This window comes from Enhydra lutris, unplaced genomic scaffold (genome assembly GCF_002288905.1).
Source record: "Enhydra lutris kenyoni isolate GAN:26980312 unplaced genomic scaffold, ASM228890v2 scaffoldscaffold64, whole genome shotgun sequence".
NCBI classification, from domain to species: domain Eukaryota; kingdom Metazoa; phylum Chordata; class Mammalia; order Carnivora; family Mustelidae; genus Enhydra; species Enhydra lutris.
Window position 1 is genome coordinate 5056543 of NW_019154148.1, and position 11125 is coordinate 5067667.

An 11125-nucleotide genomic window follows, 5' to 3' on the forward strand; every position below is an offset into this window, starting at 1 on the left:
AAAATAAATCATCTCCATTCTTAAATCTAAAGCTTTTCCATGCCAGTATAGTCAAAAGAATCTGCCACGGGCAGTAACAAAGGGGACGCCTAAGAGAATCTTTTCTTCCTGGAGCGTTGGCTCCTTAAGGCTACAGCTTTGAGGTTGGGGGGGGACCACACTGATGTTTGGCATGTGAGTTAAATCCAGGCTTTTCCTCATACGTGTTCCTTGGTTTGCCTTCTGTACCCAACCTTAATTCTCCGTTCTACCTTGCCCAAAGGTTTATAATCCTCTATGCTCCTTGCAGTCCTGTGTCATTTTGTGGTAGGACCTCACAGGGTGACCGAAATCCCTCAGAAAGCGATTGCTGGTTTTGGTTTCTGTCCCCAGGGACTAGTCTACCTACTATAGTATTTATTTTTACATTTAGTCCTTGGAAGCATGGTTTCTTTTTTAAAAATCTTTTTTTTTTTTAAAGACTTTATTTATTTACTTGATAGAGAGAGAGAGAGAGAGATCACAAGTAGGCAGAGAAGCAGGCAGAAAGAGAGGAGGAAGCAGGCTCCCTGCTGAGCAGAGAGCCCCATGAGGGGCTCAATCCCAGGACCCTGGGATCATGACCTGAGCCAAAGGCAGAGGCTTAACTGACTGAGCCACCCAGGCGCCCCCCCCCCATGGTTTCTTTTTATAAATAAGTATAAAGTATCATTATGGGTGGGCTTGGGGAAAGCATAGGATTATATAGTAGCATAGATAGGACAATGTTATCTAGACCTGCACTGTATAAAAATAACATATTATCTTATATTCCTCTGCAGTAAGAAAGCCCAGGTGCGATTTCTCTCTGGACCCTAGCCTTTTCTCTATCATCCTCACCTTTGAAACACTATCTTGCTGTTGTTTTATTCTCCCTTGTCCTACTTCTGCCGTGAATTTTTCAGACCAAATATGTACATATGCATGGTAGAGGCTAATTCAGAAACTGCATCCTACTCTATTTTTAAAGACCTATTTAAGGAGCATCTGGCTGGCTCAGTCGGTTGGAGCGAGTGACTCTTGACCTCGGGCTCGTGATTTTTAAAAATATTTTAAAATTATTTATAATTATTTAAATACTTAAAATTTTAAAAAATAAAATCTTTAAAAAAATAAAAAGTAAAAGCCACTTAAAAACCTATTACGGTTTGAGCATTAGGAAAGCTCAACAAATTTACCTCATCTCCAGATGAACATCATGTCCTGGAACCAGGGAGCAAGGAATGAAAACTGAGTTAATTTTCATCACAGATGATGTAACTTCAAAATAAAAGCTTTCCCTAGTCTCCATTGGAATTAAATAAATATATAAAATATGAAACATGAACTCAATATTGCATATAACATTGGTGATATTCCTGGTGAATATTTTTCTTCTTGCTTAGTTGGCTGAGAAATCTGTATTTTGGACAGATAGCCACTCACTGCCATCTGGGCATGGCCAAAAAGCAGAATTTTTTTTTTTTTCCTGCAGAAAGGTTTGTGTGCAATTTGTCTAATGATATTTATTTTCCAAAGGTGATTATCTGAACTACATTACATGATCCTTCTGTGCTTTTGCTTGATGGGGATCAGATTCTAAGTCACACAAGTTGAAGAAATTTAATAAGATTTCATCAGCATAAGGCTAAAAGAAACAAAAGCATGAGTCATTATATGATCAGAGTTCTTTTTAACTTATGGATATCATATTCTAAAGTGAAATGAATAAGGGCAATTATGAGATGAACTTTCTGAGCACATGTTATCACACTAATGAGCAATAATTTCAGAGGGATAGCCCGTCATCATTTTGTCAGGACCTTTGGAGACAAGTCCAAGAGCTCATATATAGTCAGCATAAACATTAAAATGCCCAATAACTTAACATGCTATTCATTTGTGTTTTAAAGATTTTATTTATTTATTTGACAGACAGGGATTACAAATAGGCAGAGAGGCAGGCAGAGAGAGGGGAGGAAACAGGCTGGCTCCCTGCTGAGCAGAGAGCCTGACATGGGGCTCAATCCCAGGACCCTGGGATCATGACCTGAGCCGAAGGCAGAGGCTTTAACCCACTGAGCCACCCAGGCACCCCTATTCATTTGTTTTTAATCACAAGCCCCAGCTCATCCAAATGATTACTAAAGTATATTTCACTCATATTTCCTAAAAAGTCAAACGGGTGAAGTGACAAAAATTCAGATTCTGGGCTGCAAGGCCGACTGCCCACGGAATGCAGTAGTGAGATAGCAAATGTCTGGGGCAAATGTCTAGGGTACTAGGTGGGAGACCTGTTCTTGAAGGAAGCAGATAATACAGTGAAAGAGAGTCCCATTCAGATCGTAAAACGTTTCCCTCAAAGCACGGCATGAAACTCTAAACTTTTCTATTGCTTGATTAAACCTGAAAACCAAGCCCAGAAATTAATTATTGGGCTCACCTTATTATAATAGCTGAATTCAGCATCTCTCCTTGTCTTTTAAGGACATCAGGACAACAGTGTGGGAAAATGAGGATGCTGATGGCTAGAAAAGCAATTATCAGGATTGGAGAATCCAGGAGGCGCCCCCCCCCCCCTCCCTGATCTGAAATACACGCTCCTGCTTACCTTTCCTGAGGCTCACCTCCCTTACAGAAGAAAGTGAACAGTCCTACCGGAAGTCCCCACTGTGGTTTGGCTGGTGACCAGAATTCAAACTGAGACAGAGTGAGGTAAAGAACCAGAGTAGGGAAAATGAGAGTTTTACATTACAAAGAATTACAAGAATTTACTAACTCACGTCATGTAAACTTTGGAGAATATTCGTGGAAATGGCTTTGGAAGGAGCTCAGTTTTCCCATAGCTTGTATTTCGATGTGGGTGTTGCCGTTCTTTGGGCTGGCTCAGGAAATCACCTCTGATTCTCAAAGTTTGATGACTGCACAGGCAATTACAAGCTGACCATGAACCAATGTATCGAAAGGCAACAAGTTTCTTTGCATGAGGCTGTGGAATGAATTCAAAGACTTCAGAGGACATCCATGTCAGATTTGGTATATGAAATCATCCCTCCAAACTCCCCTGTCACCAAAACAGCCTTGAAGACTGTAGCCCTGCCAGGAGGGATAGATTGGAGAGAAAATAATCTGCACTACTAAAGGATGCCTTACTGGCTGTCCTAGTCAGCTGGGAAAACTGGTGGGAAAAGCTGAAGGAAAATGGGCTCCCTAAGCTCATGGGGACAGGAGGGTCCCTGAAGACAGTGCCCTACAGTATATCGTTGCTCCGTATACTAGGCAACAGACAGATCTTGTTAACTGCACCTAAAACCGGGTGTCCTATGCGGAGATTTCACTGTGGTTAATTCATGGCGTCCACAAGAATAAAACCAATAAGCAATATATGAAGTTCTAATTGATTTATGTAGTCACAGCCACCAAGTAGGATCAATGTTAAGAGCGACCTTCATCCACTTCCAGACCCGAATCTGTTCCCAACCCTAGAAGGTCTTGAGTGGGTTGTTGGATATCCTTAGGAAAGTTTCTTTCCCTGATCATATTACTAGCCTCTGTCCTAGGACCTTGGCCATTTTACCTTGGAAACATACACTTGGAATAATAATTTCAGTTTTGAGGATTATTAAATGCTAGCTAGCTAACACTCATTCCAGGGTCTCCAAACATCACTGTGATTCATCAGTCAGAGCAGGTCAAGGAATACAGGGCTTCGATTCAAGTCGGCCTCACCCGAAGCCCAGTTGAGCCCAAGATATATACATTCTTTTTTTTTTTTTTAAGATTTATTCATTTATTTTTAGAGAGAGAGGAAGTGTGAGTGGGAGATGGGCAGAAGGAGAGGGAGAGAATCTCAAGCAGACACCCTGCAAAGCATGAGCTTGATGGGGGGAACGGGAGTGGGAAGGTGGATGCTTGATCTCATGACCCTGAGACCATGACATGAGCCAAATTCAAGAGTTAGATGTTCAACCGACTGAGCCACCAAAGCGCTCCTCAAGATACATTCTGCAGTCATTTTCTCAGCTCCTGATTATAGGGCTGGTGTAGCAACAACAATTGATAACATTTCTAGGTTACCTCCTCACCCACAGAAGGAATATTGGCAACATGGCAAGAAGCATCAGATGGAAGTTATCAGAGCTCCTTCTCAATATCAAAATACTAAATCAAGGGGCACCCGGGTGGCTAAGTGGGTTAAAACCTCTGCCTTCGGCTCAGGTCATGATCCCAGGGTCCTGGGATCAAGCCCCACATCGGGCTCTCTGCTCAGCGGGGAGCCTGCTTCCTCCTCTCTGTCTGCCTGCCTCTCTGCCTACTTGTGACCTCTGTCTGTCATATGAATAAAATCTTAAAAAAATTTAAAAAAAAATACTAAATCAAAATAATACCGAGGAAAATGGGGAAATCCTGGATGATTCCTAGATTTCTAGATAAATAGATGTGACAACAATAGAATGAGACCATTGCTTAGAGACAGACTAGCCTTCTCTTTTCTGTTTAATGTATTTTATATAGTAGTGTAATCCAGAATAGTTTGTAGGTTAGAGGCTCATAGATGGTGATCTAACTGAAGGATATTCTAACCAGGCTCTTTTCAGTTAATACGATAGTGTCTGCCTCGTTCAGCAAGACCACGGCCAATGTTATTTTCCAAGTGCCAATGTTAAGCTAAATGTTAAGCTAAAAGACATTGTTTTATTATTAGTTCTTGCCACCCAATTATACAATGTGATATAAAGGACATTGAATGTTGTTAGCCTCGCTAGTTAAGCACAATGCAAATGAACTAAGATTCTCTTCAATTGCTTCCTGCCCTAATCACCCATTTGCAACTGTTCCTTTCCATTTGTCAACGTAATTTTACTTCCAACCACAATATTCCTACATATGAAAAAGGCGATCATATCCAATTAAGGGTAAGCCAGTAAACACAGTCGTTTGAAAATGTCATGCTCTATAATCCTAGCATTTTCCAGTAGTTAAAATAAGATTGCCAGGAGCACTTGGGTGGCTCAGTCCGTTAAGCCCCTACCTTTGGCTCAGTTCATGATCCCAGAGTCCTGGGATTGAGTCCCGCATCGAGCTCCCTGCTCAGTGGGGAGCCTGCTTCTTCTCCTTCTGCTGCTCCCCGGGCTTGTGCTCTCTCGCTCGCTCTGTCAAATAGATAAATAAAATCTTTTAAAATAAATAAATAAGATTGCCATGTATAACAATACAAGAGGAAAGAACTGGGACCTGAATGCTGGGTGCTCTGTGTCCAAACACTTATCATTCTTATTCTCCATCCATCCACCCACTCCTTTCACCAAGATATATTTAACACCTATTATGTGCCAAATAATGCAGCAGAGAAAAGGCAGTTGTCTGTCTTTTAATGTGCTTGTTTTAAGAGGAGGAAACTATAATAAAAATAAAGATGCTTGACTTTTTGGTGTTTCAAACCAGTATTTCCTTCCTCCGTAGGTCAGAAGCCGTGCTGGAAATGTTGTCAGTTACCAACCTTATAACCAGGCACCTAGCACAGCGCCTAGAAACCCAACATTCTCATTCACAGAATGCCCCCTTACAGTTTTCTCGGTGATAATCGCTCTCCGCTCTCCTGCCAGGCTGTTCCAGCTTCTTGAGCATCACCAGGATGTCGTTGAATTCCTGAGTATTGCTGTGAAAACCTGAGTAGGGCTTCATTTAGGGAAACATTTCCTTAACCTCAGGAAAAGTCAATGAATCAAATCTCTGTCTCTCTCTCTTCCCCGACCCCCTCTCCATATTTGTCCCCCAGCATCTTTTTTTAAAAATTTTTAAAAAAGATTTTATTTATTTATTTGACAGAGAGAGATCACAAGTAGGCAGAGAGGCAGGCAGAGAGAGAGGGAAGCAGGCTCCCTGCCAAGCAGAGAGCCCAATGCGGGACTCGATCGCAGGACCCTGAGATCATGACCTGAGCCAAAGGCAGAGGCTTAACCCACTGAGCCACCCAGGCGCCCCTGAATCAAAAACTATTTGCATTCCATATTGAAATAGTTTTGTGACACCACGTCAGACTGGTGATTAAACTTGATAAATGGAATAAACAAATGTCTTTTTGATATAAAAGAGTTACTTTCCTTTGCCTTCCCAATCCTCAGAGAAACGTTTTGTCTAGAAACCTCAACAACAAAGCTACAAAGTTTTGTTTTCTTTGCTCGATACAAGTTGAAGGCAACTTTGTACTTCTATTACTATCATCCTTTTTGGAGTGACCCTATATGGTGCTTCATTACATTGGAGGGTATAATTCCACTCACAATTGATTTTTCTCTTCTGTTATAGAACACAGCGTAAATCAATTCTGAGAGATATCTTAGAGCTTATAACACATTTTATAAAATTTCTAAATTATTAGTAAAGCTTTAGCTGAACTCTTGGCCTTATTTAGCAAGTGACTTAATTATACTTCATTTTGAATAAAATTGTCATTTTCTAAGCCTGGAGATAACAGTGTATAATGAAGTATCTGCTGTGTACGATGTACAAATGTTTAGTCTCCCAAAGGACACATTTCAAAGACTCAGATTTTCCTGTTATGTGTGACAAACTTTCCAAGGTCTTCAAAATATGAACATGTTTTCTGCAAGATACATATTTTTGACATCTGTGAAACAGATTTTTATCTCTATTGACACCTATCTAGCATTTCTTTCCTTTTTAATAGTACTGCTTCATTTTAATATGAAATTATAAAAGCCTAGCAAATAAGAATTGTTATTGTTTGAGGTTCTCATATTTAGCAACTGCCTGTGTTTCTTCATTCATTCATTATTTCATATCATACATGACTTTATATTAGCAATTTCTTCTTCTTTTTTTTCACTTATATATATATATTTTTAATTTTATTTTTTATAAACATATATTTTTATCCCCAGGGGTACAGGTCTGTGAATCACCAGGTTTACACACTTCACAGCACTCACCATAGCACACACCCTCCCCAATGTCCATAACCCCCCCAACCCCCCTCCCCCCATCAACCCTCAGTTTGTTTTGTGAGATTAAGAGTCACTTATGGTTTGTCTCCCTCCCAATCCCATCTTGTTTCATTTACTCTTCTCCTACCCCCTTAACCCCCCATGTTGCATCTCCTCTCCCTCATATCAGGGAGATCATATGATAGTTGTCTTTCTCCGATTGACTTATTTCGCTAAGCACGATACCGTCTAGTTCCATCCACGTCATCGCAAATGGCAAGATTTCATTTCTTTTGATGGCTGCATAGTATTCCATTGTGTATATATACCACATCTTCTTTATCCATTCGTCTGTTGATGGACATCTAGGTTCTTTCCATAGTTTGGCTATTGCAGACATTGCTGCTATAAACATTCAGGTGCATGTGCCCCTTTGGATCACTACGTTTGTATCTTTAGGGTAAATACCCAGTAGTGCAATTGCTGGGTCATAGGGTAGTTCTATTTTCAACATTTTGAGGAACCTCCATGCTGTTTTCCAGAGTGGTTGCACCAGCTTGCATTCCCACCAACAGTGTGGGAGGGTTCCCCTTTCTCCGCATCCTCGCCAGCATCTGTCATTTCCTGACTTGTTCATTTTAGCCATTCTGACTGGTGTGAGGTGATATCTCATTGTGGTTTTGATTTGTATTTCCCTGATGCCGAGTGATATGGAGCACTTTTTCATGTGTCTGTTGGCCATCTGGATGTCTTCTTTGCAGAAATGTCTGTTCATGTCCTCTGCCCATTTCTTGATTGGATTATTTGTTCTTTGGGTGTTGAGTTTGCTAAGTTCTTTATAGATTTTGGACACTAGCCCTTTATCCGATATGTCATTTGCAAATATCTTCTCCCATTCTGTCAGTTGTCTTTTGGTTTTGTTAACTGTTTCCTTTGCTGTACAAAAGCTTTTGATCTTGATAAAATCCCAATAGTTCATTTTTGCCCTTGCTTCCCTTGCATTTGGCGATGTTCCTAGGAAGATGTTGCTGCGGCTGAGGTCGAAGAGGTTGCTGCCTGTGTTCTCCTCAAGGATTTGGATGGATTCCTTTCTCACATCGAGGTCCTTCATCCATTTTGAGTCTATTTTTGTGTGTGGTGTAAGGAAATGATCCAATTTCATTTTTCTGCATGTGGCTGTCCAACTTTCCCAACACCATTTATTGAAGAGGCTGTCTTTTTTCCATTGGACATTCTTTCCTGCTTTGTTGAAGATTAGTTGACCATAGAGTTGAGGGTCTATTTCTGGGCTCTCTATTCTGTTCCATTGATCTATGTGTCTGTTTTTGTGCCAGTACCATGCTGTCTTGATGATGACAGCTTTGTAATAGAGCTTGAAGTCCGGAATTGTGATGCCACCAACTTTGGCTTTCTTTTTCAATATTCCTTTGGCTATGCGAGGTCTTTTCTGGTTCCATATAAATTTTAGGATTATTTGTTCCATTTCTTTGAAAAAAATGGATGGTAGTTTGATAGGAATTGCATTACATGTGTAGATTGCTTTGGGTAGCATAGACATTTTCACAATATTTATTCTTCCAATCCAGAGCATGGAACATTTTTCCATTTCTTTGTGTCTTCCTCAATTTCTTTCATGAGTACTTTATAGTTTTTTGTGTATATATTCTTAGTCTCGTTGGTTAGGTTTATTCCTAGGTATCTTATAGTTTTGGGTGCAATTGTAAATGGGATGGACTCCTTAATTTCTCTTTCTTCTGTCTTGTTGTTGGTGTAGAGAAATGCAACTGATTTCTGTGCATTGATTTTATATCCTGACACTTTACTGAATTCCTGTACAAGTTCTAGCAGTTTTGGAGTGGAGTCTTTTGGGTTTTCCACATATAGTATCATATCATCTGCGAAGAGTGATAGTTTGACTTCTTCTTTGCCGATTTGGATGCCTTTAATTTCCTTTTGTTGTCTGATTGCTGAGGCTAGGACTTCTAGTACTATGTTGAATAGCAGTGGTGATAACGGACATCCCTGCCGTGTTCCTGACCTTAGCGGAAAAGCTTTCAGTTTTTCTCCATTGAGAATGGTATTTGCGGTGGGTTTGTCATAGATGGCTTTGATAATATTGAGGTATGTGACCTCTATCCCTACACTTTGAAGAGTTTTGATCAGGAAGGGATGCTGTACTTTGTCAAATGCTTTTTCAGCATCTATGGAGAGTATCATATGGTTCTTGTTCTTTCTTTTATTAATGTGTTGTATCACATTGATTGATTTGCGGATGTTGAACCAACCTTGCAGCCCTGGAATAAATCCCACTTGGTCGTGGTGAATAATCCTTTTAATGTACTGTTGAATCCTATTGGCTAGTATTTTGGTGAGAATCTTTGCATCTGTGTTCATCAAGGATATTGGTCTGTAGTTCTCTTTCTTGATGGGATCCTTGTCTGGTTTTGGGATCAAGGTGATGCTGGCCTCATAAAATGAGTTTGGAAGTTTTCCTTCCATTTCTATTTTTTGGAACAGTTTCAGGAGAATAGGAATTAGTTCTTCTTTAAATGTTTGGTAGAATTCCCCCGGGAAGCCATCTGGCCCTGAGCTTTTGTTTGTTTGGAGATTTTTGATGACTGTTTCAATCTCCTTACTGGTTATGGGTCTGTTCAGGCTTTCTATTTCTTCCTGGTTCAGTTGTGGTAGTTTATATGTCTCTAGGAATGCATCCATTTCTTCCAGGTTGTCAAATTTGTTGGCGTAGAGTTGCTCATAGTATGTTCTTATAATTGTCTGTATTTCTTTGGTGTTAGTTGTGATCTCTCCTCTTTCATTCATGATTTTATTTATTTGGGTCCTTTCTCTTTTCTTTTTGATAAGTCTGGCCAGCGGTTTATCAATCTTATTAATTCTTTCAAAGAACCAGCTCCTAGTTTCGTTGATTTGTTCTATTGTTTTTTTGGTTTCTATTTCATTGATTTCTGCTCTGATCTTTATGATTTCTCTTCTCCTGCTGGGTTTAGGGTTTCTTTCTTGTTCTTTCTCCAGCTCCTTTAGGTGTAAAGTTAGGTTGTGTACCTGAGACCTTTCTTGTTTCTTGAGAAAGGCTTGTACCGCTATATATTTTCCTCTCAGGACTGCCTTTGTTGTGTCCCACAGACTGCCTTTGTTGTGTCCCACAGATTTTGAACCGTTGTGTTTTCATTATCATTTGTTTCCGTGAATTTTTTCAACTCTTCTTTAATTTCCTGGTTGACCCATTCATTCTTTAGAAGGATGCTGTTTAGTCTCCATGTATTTGGGTTCTTTCCAAATTTCCTCTTGTGGTTGAGTTCTAGCTTCAGAGCATTGTGGTCTGAAAATATGCAGGGAATGATCCCAATCTTTTGATACCGGTTGAGACCTGATTTAGGACCGAGGATGTGATCTATTCTGGAGAATGTTCCATGTGCACTAGAGAAGAATGTGTATTCAGTTGCTTTGGGATGAAACGTTCTGAATATATCTGTGATGTCCATCTGGTCCAGTGTGTCATTTAAGGCCTTGATTTCCTTGTTGATCTTTTGCTTGGATGATCTGTCCATTTCAGTGAGGTGAGTGTTAAAGTCCCCTACTATTATTGTATTATTGTTGATGTGTTTCTTTGATATGGTTATTAATTGGTTTATATAGTTGGCTGCTCCCACGTTAAGGGCATAGATATTTAAAATTGTTAGATCTTCTTGTTGGACAGATCCTTTGAGTATGATATAGTGTCCTTCCTCATCTCTTATTATAGTCTTTGGCTTAAAATCTAATTGATCTGATATAAGGATTGCCACTCCTGCTTTCTTCTGATGTCCATTAGCATGGTAAATTCTTTTCCACCCCCTCACTTTAAATCTGGAGGTGTCTTTGGGTTTAAAATGAGTTTCTTGTAGGCAACATATAGATGGGTTTTGCTTTTTTATCCATTCTGATACCCTGTGTCTTTTGATTGGGGCATTTAGCCCATTAACATTCAGGGTAACTATTGAGAGATATGAATTTAGTGCCATTGTATTGCCTGTAAGGTGACTGTGATTGTACATTGTTTCTGTTCCTTTCTGATCTACTACTTTTAGGGTCTCTCTTTGCTTAGAGGACCCCTTTCAATATTTCCTGTAGAGCTGGTTTGGTGTTTGCAAATTCTTTCAGTTTTTGTTTGTCCTGGAAGCTTT